This window comes from Equus przewalskii, chromosome 2 (genome assembly GCF_037783145.1).
Source record: "Equus przewalskii isolate Varuska chromosome 2, EquPr2, whole genome shotgun sequence".
NCBI classification, from domain to species: Eukaryota; Metazoa; Chordata; class Mammalia; order Perissodactyla; family Equidae; genus Equus; species Equus przewalskii.
The window spans coordinates 17,868,708-17,885,735 of NC_091832.1; the positions used below are offsets into that span (position 1 = coordinate 17,868,708).

At 42.3% G+C, this 17,028-nt stretch overlaps 1 long non-coding RNA gene and 1 pseudogene across 2 annotated transcripts in view; both read left to right on the plus strand.

Annotated features, from left to right (window-relative positions):
• The first annotated feature begins 3,334 nt into the window (after window positions 1-3,334).
• The window catches only part of LOC103553560 (uncharacterized), a 39,222-nt gene continuing 25,528 nt past the window's right edge, over window positions 3,335-17,028 (plus strand). The window contains exons 1-4 of one of the 2 annotated variants that reach the window (XR_011532940.1): window positions 3,335-3,532; window positions 4,061-4,151; window positions 5,350-5,441; window positions 6,053-6,194. This is a non-coding gene — a long non-coding RNA (uncharacterized lncRNA). Of the gene's footprint in view, window positions 3,533-4,060; window positions 4,152-4,726; window positions 4,860-5,349; window positions 5,442-6,052; window positions 6,195-17,028 lie in introns of those variants that run through there. The other variant, XR_011532939.1, reaches the window with a different exon arrangement.
• On the plus strand, window positions 6,534-14,981 carry LOC103553574 (microtubule-associated proteins 1A/1B light chain 3B pseudogene; annotated as a pseudogene).

Here is a 17,028-nt window from a genome sequence, read left to right on the forward strand (position 1 = left end):
TGGATGGGGAGACATCCTGGCTTAGGTGCTTTATAGGGGTTAGACTTTGGTCAAGTTACCTGACTCCTCTGAACCTGGGCTCTTTTCAATTTTATGACTCCCAGTATGTTTAAAAGAAAAATGACCACATGACAAAATATAGTACAAAAATTGTAGTTTGTTTTAAATATTTACATTGAACAAAAACACTATCACACAAACTTTAACTTTTTTCGGATATAACATCAAAAGGTTATATTTAAGTGCTTCAGGTATGTGAAACCCAGGGCAAATAGCCTCCCTGGCCCTCACTGTAATCAGCTGTACATTTAGCCCTTCTAAATCTCTTTCTGGATTAGAGACAGGAAATATCTAGACCATACATGCATTCTAGAGAAACGGGAGAGAGAGGATGAAACAAGAAAGAAAAGGAAAAAAGTTTCCCCATCTATAAAATGGGGATAATAATTCATGGAGTTATAATGAGAAGCAGAAGCAATAAGCTTTGTGAAACCATTCTCTAAAGCAATTCTTTGTGAAAAGTGCACACATGAATAAGTCACAATCCGTGTCCCTAAGGAACTTCGGATCTTTTAAGGAGTCTAAACATGTACTTATAACACTAGTGGGAGGCAGTTTGAGAGCAGTGTCTGTCACTTTTATTTCATTCATTTATTGATACACTGAAAAAAATTATTGAGTTCTTTCTCTGTGCTGGGCACCATGCATGTTGTACCATGTACAACTAGGGGCATAGCAGTGGACAAGTCAAACCCTGTCACTGTAAACCCTCATAGAGCTTACAATCTGTTGTGGAAACAGGTATTGCCATCTGGAGAGGTCATCGGAAGACGTGCTGCCTACTGGCTTCCAGCTTTTTCCTCCTCCCTGATCTTACTTAGTGCCTCATCCGTGGTGGGCTCTCATCAAGCACGTGTCCAGTGAGTGCCTTGAATTCAGAATAGTCATTTCCCAGGCTGAGATGGATGGGTGGAACATTGCAGAGCAGACACGAGTAAACAGTCTGGAGATGGGAGTCTGTGACTGGCTGAGGTGAGAGGCCGAGAGCTTCCTGTAGGAGAGGAATAGGAGATAAGGCTGAAAAAGAAAACAAAAGTGGTTGAGCAAGTTTTGCCAGGCAAGAGAGGTAAAACCTTAATGTGAAAGCAAGGAGGAGCTGGTCAGATTGCATTTTAGAGAGAGAACTCTAGCTGCAGTGTAGGCTATAGGCTTGAGTAGGCAAAGAAAAAGAGACAGGGAGACTTGCCAGAAACCAGATTCAAAGATGCAGCAAGGGTCTGAATTAGGACTGTGATATGGAGATGCAGCAGAGCGGGCAATTCAGAAGATACCATTCTTTTAAAGGAGATAGGATAATGATGACAAGAAGGAAGACAGAGAAAAGCAATGATTTGAATATGAACCTTCACACTAGATCTAGTTCCCAGGGGATACACTCCCATTGAATACTACTTGTCCTTCCTGGTAGGTATCATAATCCTAGTTAAATAATTATTTGTGCAATTATCTTTTAATGTTTTCTTTCTCTGTAAGTACCTTGCAGTTAGAGTCTTTGCCTCTCTGACTCAAAATTGTTGCTCAATAGATATTTATGGTAAAATTTGACTAAATGAAAAGGATGAGAGGGGCCCAGGTGGCTCTGAGACTTAGAGCGTGGGTGAGTGGAAGGTGGGAGGTAGACTGGATCGGGGTTTTGACCCTCAGACTTCAAAATCCAGCCTAGGAACAGAAAGAGAGAAAGGAAAGCAGTTACTCACTTTGCAAGCAAGATTGCCAACAGAGAGTTGATTTTAATTCTCATACATGCCCCTCTACGTGTATTTTGTCACTTTCTTATTTTGCCTGGATTTCATCACATTCTAAACCTGCAGAATCACTTTGTCTTTGAGGGTACCACCCAAGATTCTTCCTTATCTCTCAAGACACAGAAGGCTGGTGGTTCATCTGGAGCGTTTCCCAGCCTGGCTCAGAGGATCGCCTGCATCTGTGCAGCCGGGCTCAGAGCCTGTCTGCATTTGGGCAGATCCTGTGTTCTGAGGACAGATCAACAATCATGTGAGCTCAACAATCCACATGAGCCCATCTTTCTTCCCCTCCTAGGATAGGGCCCCAGGCTGTGAGTTAGGGTCTCAGTCCAAAAGTTACAAGTTGGCAAAAGAAATATTGGCAATATAATGTAGTGGTTAAGATCTGTCCCTCTGACCTGAAGCTGAATCCCAACTCTGCCACTTACTGACTGTGTTATCTTGGTTAAGTCAGTGAACCTCAGAGAAGGATATTAAGACCTATCTTGAATGGTTGATATGAAAATTAGGAGAGAAAATTTGTAAAACACTTGGCTCACAGTAAATACTCAATGAATAGTAAGAATTATTATTCAATACAAAGAGCGTATTGTCTGTGTCCCTGGTGAAGGCCACCAGAAAGAAAAATAAGGTCTGAAATGTCAACACACTGGATGATGCCACCAGAACCACTGCCACTACTGCCCCATCACTAGAAAGGTTCCCCACAGTGTCTGCTTCTTGGTATCATTAACTTTTGATTCAAAGTCTGGGCCTGTGCCCTTGCCTGTGACAAAGAGAAATGGCAAGCAATAGGATATATTGGAGTATGTGAGGAAGCCATTTGGTGTAAACCTAATTTAGCCTGACTTTGTTTTTCCAAAAGGGCCTGACGTGGCCAGTGGGCATGCATTGTATATCTGCTTTAAACATTTCCTATGGCAAGAACAAATGCTTTTAAGATAAAGGTGCAACTTCCCCCACATTGGCATTTCCTTAAGGATAAGCACCTCTTTCCTGAGGCTAGGAACTGCTGCGCTCACCTTTGACCACCCAGCTCAAGACAACAGACCTGCCACCCTGCTGTGTCCACCGAGACAGCAGACCTACCTGCTGTTTCCATCAATTGCTGTGCCGACAGAGCAGTCTCGAGACTATTGTAAAAGGGACATTTCAATCATATGTGAAACATCCTCTCTGGGGGTATATAACCACTCTGCGCACCCCACTTCTTTGGTGCCCTTTCTTTCTTTGGGAAGAAAGGCCCCGGGCCATGGTCCTCACATTTTAGTTCAGAATAAACTCTCCCAAATTTTCATTTATAGATTGGTTATGGATTATTTTCATCAACAGCTGCAAGTAAGACTAGATAAATCAGTTAGGAATATGAATGCTTTTGGCTCCAGATAACAGAAAACTTGACTGTGGCAACATAAAAAAAAGTATATTTTTCTCACATACAAGAAGGATGTAGGTAGACAGTTTTACTGGCTCAGCAATGTTAAAGCTGATGTCTCTGCGATTCAGTTTGACTTACCCTTATGTTGCAGCGTGGCTGCTGTAGCCCAAGCCAACACATCGTGTTTAAGGAAAGAGGAAAGAGGAAGGGGAAGGTGCAGCGTCTGAAAGTGGAAAGCTAAGATTTTCTAAGGACCTCTGCAAAACCCACTCTGCCTTCTTTCTCATAGCCAGAACCGGCAGTCAACAAATATTTCAGCTTCCTTGTCCCTCAGAGGAATACTTCCAAGGTGCGCATTTCCCAGTTTTTCTGAGGATCCCCAGAGGGACCAAGCCCTGGTTACCCACAGCAGTAACCCACTCATTAATGAACCTTTATTGGCTTTTCTCCCTTCCTCAACTCACTTGTCTCAGGGAACCCAAACGAAAGAGAATGGGATTGGCTGGGTCTACGACACTAGGAATGTGACAGTGAGCATTGTTACTTTGATGGTATAAGGTAGCGCTCTCTCTTTGTTTGGGCTATTGCCCAAATATATGAAAGGGTTGCAGATGCTGAGTGTTCAATAAGGATAGATGTCCATGATGATGAACCCCTGGGACTGGCCAACATCAACATATACCGTTCTTTCTATATTTACACTTCCAAAAATGAAATGAAACAAAATGCTTAACTAAAACAACACTCTCTTTTATCACCTAAATTTCATCACTACACTCACCCCCTCACCCCAAAAAAGGAATCAACCAAAGTCTCATCAGTTACTTCCTCCAGCTCCGAGTCCAGCATCTCTGACTAATGTTCCTTCTTCTTCCAGTTCCATAATGATCCCGCCTCAATGTTCTTCAACCTTTGGACTGAACTAGGCAACCACCACAACATACCACACCCTGTATATATTGGTTGGGGTAAGGGAAAGGAAAAGAGAAGAACAGTAGATACACTATGTAATTATTGAACTGTAATGGCAAAAAAACCTTTCTGTAACTGATCACAGGGCCTTAGTTGATGGTTTTGACTTCACATATCCAGTACCAATTCCACTTCATCAGAGTCATGGTGATGGGAAAGAGAAAGAGGGCATGAAGGAGGCATGCCACTGTCTTAAAGGCCCTGATCCAGAAGTGGCATATGTCACTTCCACTTATACTGCATTAACTAGAACTTAAGCACATAGTTGAGGCTATAAGTGAATTTTCTGTAGATGACCCAAACCTTTCTTGAGGGATTGCAGACCTTGGTGGTCCTGCCTCTATAATCCCATAATTTTCTGCACTAAACATGGCAGAACTAGGAAGTACCCCAGGTAACCTCTGAATTATAATTCTCCCTCCCTCTATTGTATTGTGACAATTCTCTTTTGCCTTGATAATAGGCTCATTCACCCTAGCCAGCTGTCCTAATCAGAGATATTCAGGTAAAGTTTACCAATAGCCTTTCCAGGGGCAAAATTCCTGATCTGTAGCATTTGACAGTTTCCATAGTGTAAATATCCCCACTATGGCTAGTTTTAAGCTACCAATTTTATGTCAATGAACGTGGAGTTGAGAAAAATGCACTGTGGTGTGTGGAACAATGGCTCTGCAAAGATGTCCACATCCTGATCTCTGGAACCTGTGAGTATGCTATCTTAGATGGCAAAAGGGATTTTGTCGATGTGATGAAATTAAGGATTTTGAGATTGAGAGATTATGCTGGATTATCCAGATAGGCCCAATGCAATCACATGGACCCTTATAAGGGAAAGAAGGAAGCAGGAGAGTCAGTCAGAAAAAGACGTGACAATGAAAGCAGAAGTCTTAGTGATGTGATCAAAGAATGTGGGCAGCCTCTAGAAGCTGGAAAAGGCAAGGAACAGATTCCCCCTAGAGCCTCTAAAAGGAACACAGCTGTGCTGACACCTTGGTTTTAGCCCTGTGAGACTCATTTCAGATTTCTGAACTGCAGAACTGTAAGATAATAAATTTGTGTTGTTTTAAGCACTAAATTTGTTACAGCAACAGTAGGAAACTAATATATGCACACAATCGACTCCTGTAAGCCTGTGTGAGCTGGCTCTGGCACACCAGTGAATTAATCTTTTTTTTCTTTCCTGCTCACCTACAGGCATGACAAGCCCAAATTGGCAAATGGCGGCCTTAGTTTCCAATCCAATGGAACTATTTTCATGTCCTCTGGTGGAAGCATTCCTCCCTTGGGTAATAAAATTTGTGAATAGCCATGCTCAGAATCACAGAGATATAAAGATAAACATTTAAAAGTATTGAATTAGGTATAATAGAATTGCCACTCCACATTTACCCTTTTTTTCTGGGATCCATCTATTTTGGCTATTCGTGAAAGACTACCATACATTGGTTGCTGGTTCAGAACTTATGATGAATCCTATAAAATAGAAATTCAGGGGCCAGCCTGGTTGCCAAGTGGCTAAGTTTGTACTCTCCGTTTCGCTGGCCCAGGGTTTGGCCGGTTCAGATCCTGGGCACGGACATGGCACCGCTCATCAGGCCATGCTGAGGCAGCATTCCACATGCCACAACTAGAAGGACTCACAACTAAAAATACACAACTATGTACCAGGGGGCTTTGGGGAGAAAAAGGAAAAATAAAATCTTTAAAAAAAAAAAAAAAGAGAGAATTTCAATCTGGCAAGGTGTTTTCTCACTGTTGGCCATGTATGGGCACTTTTTGTGACTGTCAGCCTACCTTTCTACTCCAGCCTTTGTTCTGGCTACCAGGTGCATGCAGGTGTGACCTGACAGTCCAAAGCTTCAACTGCCTTCTCCAAATGTCTTGCTTTCCGTCCCAGGGCTTCTCTCATGGATCACAGGATGCCTGTAGGAACTTGCACAGCCATTTGACTCCTGAGTCAACCTGAAAGCGCCAACTTGAGAGTGCGAGGGAGTTAACTAGCAATTGGGAAACCCTTGACCAATGAGGAGCACGAGCTGGTGAGTAAATACTCCCTTCTTCCTTCCCTTGATTGGACAATTAAGAAGCACATTCTGTACTACCTCAGATCATGTCCGGGGGAACTGAGCCCCACATGCCCAAAGCAGTGACCTTCTGGATCACTCATCCTTGAATTGGTTTTCCTGGTTTGCCTGTTTCACTCTTCCTAGTCTCTAACTCCTGTTCCTCGGAATCACTTTTGAAAATAAACTACCTGTTTGCAAGTCCTTGTCTCAGGCTCTGCTTCTGGGAGAAATTAAGTCTAAAAGATTTGCTAGTAGAAGTGACCCTAGAAAGCAGGTTCTCAGGATGGGATTCTAGAACTGGATCTGAACCTAATGCGCACCCCATTCCTGCTGGTAAGTGGAGTGGTGATAACCCTTGACATGCAGTAGCCCCATTATTAGCAAAATTCTTACCAGTGGTATATTGTAATAAGGTGTAGAAGGAAGGTGAAGCATCAACTTAAGAGGCAGAGGTGGCATTTGAATGGCCTGGAGCAATGGTATCATAAGGATTATGGTACTACCTGGCTTTTGTTAATGATTTTTGAAGTCTTGAAAAAAAATATAGGATCAGGTTAACTGCCAACACAAAGATATATGTCAACCTTGATTTGAGTGTCATACTGAATTATACTGGTTCACTTCTCCTCCTTCATCAGTCTTATCTTTCTGTCCCTTTCCCAGTCTTCTCTGCTGCATGTGACAGTTCCTAAAAGTTCAGCCTTAGGTTCTTTATTCCTTGCTCTTTCCAGTGATGAATTACGTTTGTCTCATGTCTTTAGTTTTTATCTTCATTCCAGTGTCTCTCTGGTGTGTCTGCCATCCTTTTATGTAACTTTAGGTTCTTGAACATCTTGCTTCGACTGTGCTAAATGACATTGGACAGTGTCAGCAAATCGCCACAAGATGGCAGTCTTGCCAATTTTGGCCGCCTTGAATCCAGTTACTGGGTCCAAGTTGGTGGAGGGGTAGGAATGACTTATAATAAGATTTTAATCTTATTTATTTAACATTTGTTGAGAGGCTGCTCAATATCGGATCTTTTAATATGTTAGTATTTTTAAAAACTATTCCCAAAAGTTAAGTGTAATCCCCTTTGCAGATGAGAAAACCAAGTTCAAATGGTTAAATTGCCAAAAGTCAGGACCTAGATTTGAAACCAGTTTTCTGACTCCAAACCCAATTCTCTTTCCATTGCATAAGTGAATCTCAAGCTGCAACAGTATTATTTAAGGTTTTTTGTTCTTGTTTAATTACAAGTAACTGAAAACCAACTTGAGCCAACTTAACAGCAACACAGCAAAGCATTTGGGAGTGCCTCATGGAAATTTAAACAGAAACAATGCCTTGGTTTTAAAAGACAGAATAGAGCCAGGAACCAGAGAGCCTTCAAAACTTGGGGGAGGAGGGACAGAAAAATGGGGGAGGGGAAGAGAAAGGGAGAGCTGGGGAGGCCCAAGAGATTAAGCTCTGTCCCATCCTCCGTTCAACGAGAGTAGCTCCATTTTAATGTGTTTAACATACTGGGGCCCCATGCCAGGTTCTATATGAAAAATAAGGATTAGATAGATGTATTAAGCCATACTTTTAAGACTTTATTTTTCCTTTTTTTCCCCAAAGCCCCCCAGTACATAGTTGTGTATTTTTAGTTGTGGGTCCTTCTAATTGTGGCATGTGGGACGCTGCCTCAGTGTGGCTTGATGAGTGGCACCATGTCCACGCCCAGGATTCGAACCAGCAAAAACCTGGGCCACCAAAGCAGAGCTCACGAACTTAAGCACTTGGCCACGGGAACGGCCCCATAGATAATACTTTTAAACCACTGGTGTAATGTATGAAGCCATTCCCAGATCATTGGACATTTAGGGGCTGTTGGGTTTTTTTCTAACTTTTCCCTCTAATAAGTAAAATTGTGATGAATTTTCTTTCATATTGTACTAGGCAGTGCATGAAGTCATAAAGTACTTTCATTTCCCCTGGCCCTTACAACTTCCCTTCAGGGAAGAACAGGAGTGGAGGGTGGTAACCTCAGAAATTCCTAGCCTTTGCCCAAAGGCCACTGCTACTTGGGACTTCCCTGATTGTCAGCCAGTACAGACATACCTAATGAGCATCTAATGACATGCCAGGCACTACTAGGCATTGTGGATACAAAGGTGGATAAAATAGGCATAGTCTGTCATCCTGGAGCTAACAGTCTAGTGGGGAAGACAGACATGAAACAGATATTCCACTAAATAATTACAAGAAGCACAAGCAAAATATTGCCAAACAGAAGTTCAAGAGGTTAAGGAAACACACAACAGAGTGAGCTGACTTAATCTGGGGTGATTAGGGCCTGAGGAAATGTTATTTACTCTGAGACTTGAAGGGTGAGTAAGAGTTAGCCAGACAAAGAGAATGGAGAAGAACTCTTTGAGCAGTGAAAAAGTGTAAAGGCCCAAAGGTGAGAGAATCTTGGCAGGTTCAAGGGAGTGAGAAAAGATCGGTATGACTAGCCACAGAAATTAAAGGGATTGAGGTGAAAGAGACAGCAGGGTCCAGATCATGCAAAGTTTTATGAGCTATATTAAGGATTTTGTAATAAATTCCAAGGGTATAGAGATCATTGAAAGACTTTAAACTGAGGAAATGCATGGTCCTATTTGTGTTTGAACAAGAACATGCTAGTCATAGCATGGAGGGCCAAAGTGGATGCAAGGTGGCCAGCAAGATTGAGGCAGGGAGGTGATTGGGAAATCCAGGCAAGGGATAATGATGGCTTGGACTACAGGGGCAGCAGTAGATGAAAAGAAGTGGGGAGGTTGGGGAGTGAGTGATCTTAAGAGGTGGAAATTACAGGAGCTAGTGATTGACTGTCTATGGGGGCGTGTGATTTTGGGTGAGTAGCCAAGTAGACTATTAATTTTCTGGCTTGAGCAGCTGGGTAGATGGTTTTTTCTTATAGACACTGGGAACATTGGAGGAAGAACAAGTTTGATGGGGAAAGGTGATGAGTTCTGTTTTGGACATGTTCAGTTTGAGATGTCTATGGTATTTCCTGAATATGCAAGTAGACATATAGAACTGGAGCTTAGGGGCTGGCCCAGTGGCGCAGCAGTTAAGTTCACACGTTCTGCTTCGGTGGCCTGAGGTTTGCTGGTTCAGATCCCTGGCCTGGAACTACACACCACTTGTCAAGCCATGCTGTGGCAGGCGCCCCACATATAAAGTAGAGGAAGATGGACACAGATGTTAGCTCAGGGCCAGTCTTCCTCAGCAAAGAGAGGAGGATTGGCGGCAGATGTTAGCTCAGGGCTAATATTCCTCAAAACAAACAAACAAACAAACCAAAAAAAGAACTGGAGCTTAGAAGACAAATCTGGCCAGGTCACTCTTCCCACCTCATTCCTCTGACAATAAAAATATATTGTCCCTCCCCACCACCCATAGCCAGGCAAGTGACTTGACTTAGTTCACAGCAAGAATCTCCTGCAGCATTTCATAGATCCAGTGTATGCAGATGAGATTCAGCTTTGAGGGTTCCTGATGGCTTTTTAGTCTTTAATGGTGTGTGTACCAGTCTCACGTTTGGCCAAAACCTCAGGATTCTCCTTCTCCTTTTGTCTTACTTCATGGTCTAGAAGAACCTCCTCACCATCTCCTGTCTCCTAGACGGGAGAGCAGCTGCCCTTTCTCCTGTGCCCTCTGCGGGAAGAAGTATTTTGCATGGCACGTCTCAGCTCCTCCTTGAGGGATGACTTTCTCTCGTAAGAAACCTGAGTCCACCTATCCCACCTCTCTTTAAGTCTGTATCCAGAGCCACTAGCCCAGGAGAAAGCTTGGTGACCTATAGTTTCCTGCCAACCTCATGCTCTTATGCCCTTCCCCAGCCCCGCCCTTAAATATTACAAGCTTATGACAGTTTGTATCTGCTCAGCCAATGGGCAGAAAACCTGGAAAGAATTTCTGGACTTTAGCCCGCCAGTTTGTCTGGTTTGACTAACCTGCTGAGAGCTAAAACTGGCACCTGTTACCCCTGTGCCTTCAGGGTGGCCGAGTGGGGCAGAGTGTGCCACTATCTGAATATCAGGCACCAAGTGGCACGTGGGTGATGCTCATGTGACTGGGTAGAGCTTTGGGGGTAGGGCGGAGGTTAACTACTATTTTTTGACCATGATCTCTTTCCCCTTCCTTTTTTTTTAAAGTTAAATAAATGGATGAAAATTAAATAATTCAAGCCTTGCCCTCAAAATGAAATTTTTTTAGTATTGTTTAGCAAAAACAATAAAACCGAAATTTTTATAATCATCATCAAAAAAAAAAATCTGGCCAGGAGGTATGAATTTAGGAGTCCTAGGATTGAAGAAGTATAGAGTGAGACAAGAAAAGGGTCAACCAGAGCTACTGAGGAGGTACATTAATAGTGAGTTAGAAGAGAAGCCAGAAAAGGAGATTCAGAAGGAACAACCAGAGAGGTAGCAGGAAATGAGAAAAATACATGGTTCAAGAAAGCCAAAGGAAGAAAACGTTTCCAAAAAGCAGTAGATACCCACACTAAATGCAACAGAGTGATCAAATAAAAGAAGATGCCAAAGGGTCCATTGGATTTAGACATACGGTGGCCATTGGTGGTATCATCAATAGCAATTTCGCAGAATGGTAGTAGGCAGAGACGAGCTAGGAGTGGGATGAGAACTGAGAGGTGAGAAAGTGGAGACAGCAGTGTAGGTCGCTCTTGAAAATTCTGCTCTGAAAGGAGACAGACAAAAGTGGTTGGAAGGGGACATTCATTCGTTCATTCACACAGTTTTTCTAGGTAAAGATTGTGGAGTCATATTTAACTCTCTCTCATGTCCTACTTCCAATAGGTCAATAAAGCCTGTCAGTTATAATTTCAAAAAAAAAATATATATATATATATATTTCTTTTTTGGTGAGGAAGATTGGCCCTGAGCTAACATCTGTACCAATCTTCCTCTGTTTTGTATGTGGGATGCCACCACAGCATGGCTTGACATGTGGTGTGTAGGTCCACACCCGGGATTCGAACCTGTGAACCCTGGGACACAAAAGCAGAGTGCATGAACTTAACCACTACGCCACCGGCCAGCCCCCTCAAAATATATTCTGAATCTCACCACTTATTACTATCTCTACTACTACCTACTCCAAACCACCACTGTCTCCTGCCTGGACTATTTTAAGAGCCTCTTAATTTATTTCCTAATTGGTCTCTCCCTCACACCCCTTCCCTACATAGCGGATCAGTGAACTAAAGAGGCAAGTTATTTCTCCCCTACACACATCATACATACAATGGTGGGAAAAGCATAGGGTAACCTCTGTAGTCATTGCCCTTCAAAAAGAGGGAGAGCGAGAGGCATACCACAGAGCCAGTTCTGAAATACAAACAGTATATGTTGGTTAGAGCTTAGTCCAGTTGCCTGAGAGTCATTATTGCTCACTGTGATTTTTGGCTCCAGGGTCTGGGTTCTTGGTTCTTCCCTCTGAATCATCCTTTTTTTTCCATAAGAAAATTGAGTTTGAAATTGAGTAGCCTTCTCAGCCTGTTTCCTGCCTGTGAAAGGGAAGGGGCGCAAAGGACTCTTTTCATTTTAACAAAAGCCACTCCAGCAACTCTCTTTGAGATAAGCTCTTCTCTACCTTGGGCTCCTGAGAGACTGCTGTGAAATAACATCTTTAAGATCTTTGGAGAGGGGCCAACCCGGTGGCACAGTGGTTGAGTTCACGTGCACCGCTTCAGTGGCCCAGGGTTTGCCAGTTCGAATCCTGGGTGTGGACCTACGCACCGCTTATCAAGTCAGGCTGAGGCAGGCATTCCACATATAAAACAGAGGAAGATGGGTATAGGTGTTAGCTCACGGCCTGTCTTCCTTAGCAAAAAGAGGATTGGTGGTAGATGTTAGCTTAGGGCTAATCTTCCTCAAAAAAAGAAAAAAAGATCTTCGGGGAGACTTTTTTCTATCTGACAGTTTTTATGAGGCAACTCCTTTGATCTTTTTGAGGTCTTAACCCTTAACTTCATTTTTAGATAATGTTTTCTTGACAGTGTCTTGGATTTTATTTTTGCCAAGAGCCATTTCTTAATTTTAGAATCATTTACCATTTGGAGAAGGTAACGATGAAAACCAGTTTTATATTCAAGTACAGCGAGTCCTGGTCCTAGATAGATATGTAGAATTTATTGAGATATTCAATAAATTTATGTAGCATATAATTCACCCACTTAAAACATACAACTCAATAATTTTTAGTATATTCTCAGACTTATACGACCATTACCACAATCAATGTTAGAACATTTTCATTACCCCAAAAAGGAACCTGGTAGCCATTAGCAGTCACTCCCCATTTCCCCCCAAACCTCACTGCCCAGCCATAGGCAACCACTAATCTACTTTCTGTCTCTATCGATTTGCCTATTTGGGCGTTTCTTATCAATGGAATCATACAATATGTGGTCTCCTTTATATTTAAGTTTATTTTTAGTTTCTCTCTCTCCTCTCACATTTTACCATGAGCAGCATGCCATTTATCATAGGCAGCTGCCTGAGAAAGCAGGGAGCACTCTGAGTATTCTGCCCACAAATCTCCTTGGCTGGATAATTGAGCTCATTAGGGACATTTCTTCTTCTCCATATTACCTCACGTGAAAACAGTGTTGCCAAACTTTCTGGGAAATGATTGCCCTTCCTTCAGCCTTCAATGACATTTTCCTCACTTTCCTTTGTGATCCCACCGACTACCTCCTCCAGGCCCTTGAGGTTTCATTTAACACTCTCACTGAGGCCCTTTTTCTTCAAGATCCTTCAGCCTCTCTGCCATGCAGTTCCAAAGCCAGTGCCACATATTTTAGGCTTTTTTTTTTATGGCAGCACTCATACCAAACGGTTTCATTATCTATTGCTGCATAATGAATCACCCCAAAACTTAGAAGCTGTATAAATTTGAGTCCTGTCACAAGTGAGAAAGCCAAGGATGGAATCAGCAATCCAAGGGGGAAATGCCTGTCAAAGACAAAGATGAGAGGAAGCGGAAGGAGACAGGGAGAATCTTCAGATCATGATGCAGGACAGACACTTGTGAAAGGAGGACTAGGCAAGGAGAGCCTCAGAGTGCAGAGCAGCTCTGAGAAAGACTTGGCCAGGCTGATTTCCCCTTAGAGGAAGCCCACATGAGACAGAATCAGCCCAGCTCTAGTAAGGCTACTGGGTGGACTTCATCCAGGGAGAGAGTGTCTTGACACGGATGCCATGGCAAATCCCAACAGTATAGCATTTGGAAGATGTTAGCTACCTACACTCCTCACAGCAGTTCTCTTCTTGAAGGTAAATCTAAGAGGTCGTGCACACAGCCCACCCCTTGCTGACATAGTCCATCCCTTGTCCTGCTGAGGGATCCGCTCCTCCACACATCCTCGGAGAACAGCTCCTCCTCTGTGGTTGTCACAGGCCCCTTTTCCTGAGGGGAAACTTGGAAGAAGGAAGTTAATGGGATGAACTGGAATCCCCATTGCTGCAGATGGTTGAGTTGTCTTTCTTTTTTTAAATTAATTTATAGACTCTCATTGCATACTGCAATATACAATAATAAAGGTATTAATCCCCTTTCAATGTCATACATTGCAAACATTTTTCCAATCTATCTTTTGGCTTTGTTATCTTTTCCCCTATAATAAAACATGGATTTTTATGAGGTCAAATAAACCTAACTTTTCCTTGATCTTAAGAGTTTTTCTCTTGTTTAAAAGGTCTTTCTAAATCTTAAATTATGGAGTTAACTTCAAAATATTATTTTAAAATTTAATTTTAAATTTAACTGAAATCTCCTCAAGAGGACCTGCTACCTTTAAACTCTAATGCATCCAGAATTTATTTCTGAATGTAGCGCGTTTGGGAGTCCAATCTTATTTTCTCTCTGGTGGATGCCTAATTGTGCCGGCGCCATTTATTACAGAAATCATACCTTCCTCACTGGATTAAAATACCATTTTGTCATTACTGAAATTCCCCGGCAAGGGAAGTCACAGTCGCCGCAGTCGGAGCCGCCGCCGCCTGGAGCAGCCGGCACCCCCGCCTCGCCGCCCCCTCCGCGCCCCCCGGCGGTCGGTCGGAGAAGACCTTCAGCAGCGCCGCGCCTTCAAACAAAGAGAAGACGCCCGACTTATCCCAGAGCAGCGTCCAACCAAAATCCCGGTGATAACAGAACGATACAAGGGTGAGAAGCATCTTCCTGTCCTGGATGAAACCAAGTTCCTTGTACCTGATCATGTCAACATGAGTGAGCTCATCAAGATAATTAGAAGGCGCTTACAGCTCAAGGCTAATCAAACCTTCTCCCTCTTAGTGAATGGATACAGCATGGTGAGCGTGTACACGCCGATTTCTGAAGTGTATGAAAGTGAGAAGGATGAAGATGGATTCCTGTCCATGGTATACGCCTCTCAGGAGACATTTGGGCTGAAATTGTCAGTGTAAGAATAGAAAAATGTGTCTGTTCTAGAATTTTTTAAACCCTTACTAAGGAAAAACAAAGGGATGTTACCAACTGAGATGGATCCGTTCATCTAATCACAGATCATCAAAACAGTAGTGTTCCTGCCTAGGAGTTTTAGGAAGTTGTTTTTTTGTACTTAAAGCAGAAAAACTGAGCTGCAAATGAGCACATTCAGCTTTGGAAAACTATTATTTAACCTAGGCTGTCTTGTTTTCAAATTTAGAAGTTTAAAAATAAAATACTTTGCATTCTGTGTTGCCAATAAAATAGACCTTCAAGTTATTTTAAGGCTCTTTCTCCAGTAGGAACTTGCAATTTGAGCATTTAGAGACATTAAGTCTCCCGTCTAGGTTCACAGAACCTGCCGACTTCCTATGGAAGGGTTTCTACTCAACTAGAGAAATCTCCTCAAGAGGATCTGCGAGCATAAGTTGCCAAGCATGGCCCCCCCAACGCCTTTGCCATAATAATTGGCAAAAAGCAGGGCAAATGGGGGTGTATGAGAAAACTCTGAACTGCTGTCTGAGGTTCCTGATTCCTGATAAGTACACCCTACGTTGATGCTCTTGCAGTGCAACTTCTGATTTGTTCCCTAGATAGTTACACACAGAGAAGCACCACTGCTCAGTAGGAACCTTGAATAATTTATAATTTTGATTTAGTTTCTCAAAAAGCCCAGAGAAAAAGAGTGATATTTCTTCTGTTTTGGATGTTTTTTAAGAGCTCATACTAGAGCCTGCTTGGGTAAATGAGCAAGCGGTTGGATCAGTTTCATTCTTAAGGACAGTGCTAGGAACTATAGAATATTGAAATGAAAAGTGTTACCGTTCAGATGCACTTCCTCCACCATTTGGCTTAAAGCTGTAGATGATCCATGTTTTATGTTAAGCGTGTGATTAAAATATGTTATGGAAAAGTTACAGCATTTTTTTTTATTGAGTTGATAGGTTACAATCTTGTGAAATTTCAGTTGTACATTATTGTCTGTCAGTCGTGTTGTAGGTGCACCCCTTCACCCTTTGTGCCCACCCCCCACCCCACCTTTCCCCTGGTAGCCACTAATCTGTTCTCTTTGTCCACATGTTTAAATTCCTCATATGAGTGGAGTCATACAGAGATTGTCCTTCTCTACCTGGCTTATTTCACTTAACGTAATTCCCTCAAGGTCCATCCACGTTGTTGCAAATGGGATGATTTTGTTCTTTTTTATGGCTGAGTAGTATTCCATTGTTTATATATACCACAGCTTCTTTATCCAATCATCTGTTGATGGGCACTTAGGTTGCTTCCACGTCTTGGCTATTGTGAATAATGCTGCAATGAACATAGAGGTGCATGGGACTTTTGGAATTGCTGATTTCAGGTTCTTTGGATAGATACCCAGTAGTGGGATAGCTGGATCGTATGGTAGTTCTATTTTTAGTTTTTTGAGGAATCTCCATACTGTTTCCCATAGTGGCTGCACCAGTTTGCATTCCCACCAGCAGTGTATGAGGGTTCCTTTTTCTCCACAACCTCTCCAACATTTGTTACTATTTGTTTTAGTTATTTTTGCCGTTCTAATGGGTGTAAGGTGATATCTTAGTGTAATTTTGATTTGCATTTCCCTGATGATCAGTGATGATGAACATCTTTTCATGTGCCTGTTGGCCATCTGTATATCTTCTTTGGAGAAATGTCTGTTCATGTCTCCTGCCCATTTTTTGATCAGGTTGTTTGATTTTTTGTTGTTAAGTTCTGTGAGTTCTTTATATATTATGGATATTAAGCCTTTGTCAGATGTATGACTTGCAAATATTTATTCCCAGTTAATGGGTTGTTTTTTTGTTTCAATCTTGTTTTCCTTTGCCTTGAAGAAGCTCTTTAGTCTGATGAAGTCCCATTTGTTTATTCTTTCTATTGTTTCCCTTGTCTGAGAAGACATGGTGTCTGAAAAGATCCTTTTAATACTGATGTCAAAGAGTGTACTGCCTACATTTTCTTCTAGAAGCCTTATGGTTTCAGGTCTCAGCTTTATGTCTTTGATCCATTTTGAGTTTATTTTGGTGAATGGTGAAAAAGAATGGTCAATTTTCATTCTTTTACATGTGGCTTTCCAGTTTTCCCAGCACCATTTGTTGAAAAGACTTTCTTTTCTCCATTGTATGCCCTCAGCTCCTTTGTCGAAGATTAGCTGCCCATAGATGTGTGGTTTTATTTCTGGGCTTTCAATTCTGTTCTATTGATCTGTGCACCTGTTTTTGTACCAGTACCATGCTGTTTTGATTACTGTAGCTTTGTAATATGTTTTGAAGTCAGGGATTGTGATGCCTCCAACAGTGTTCTTTTT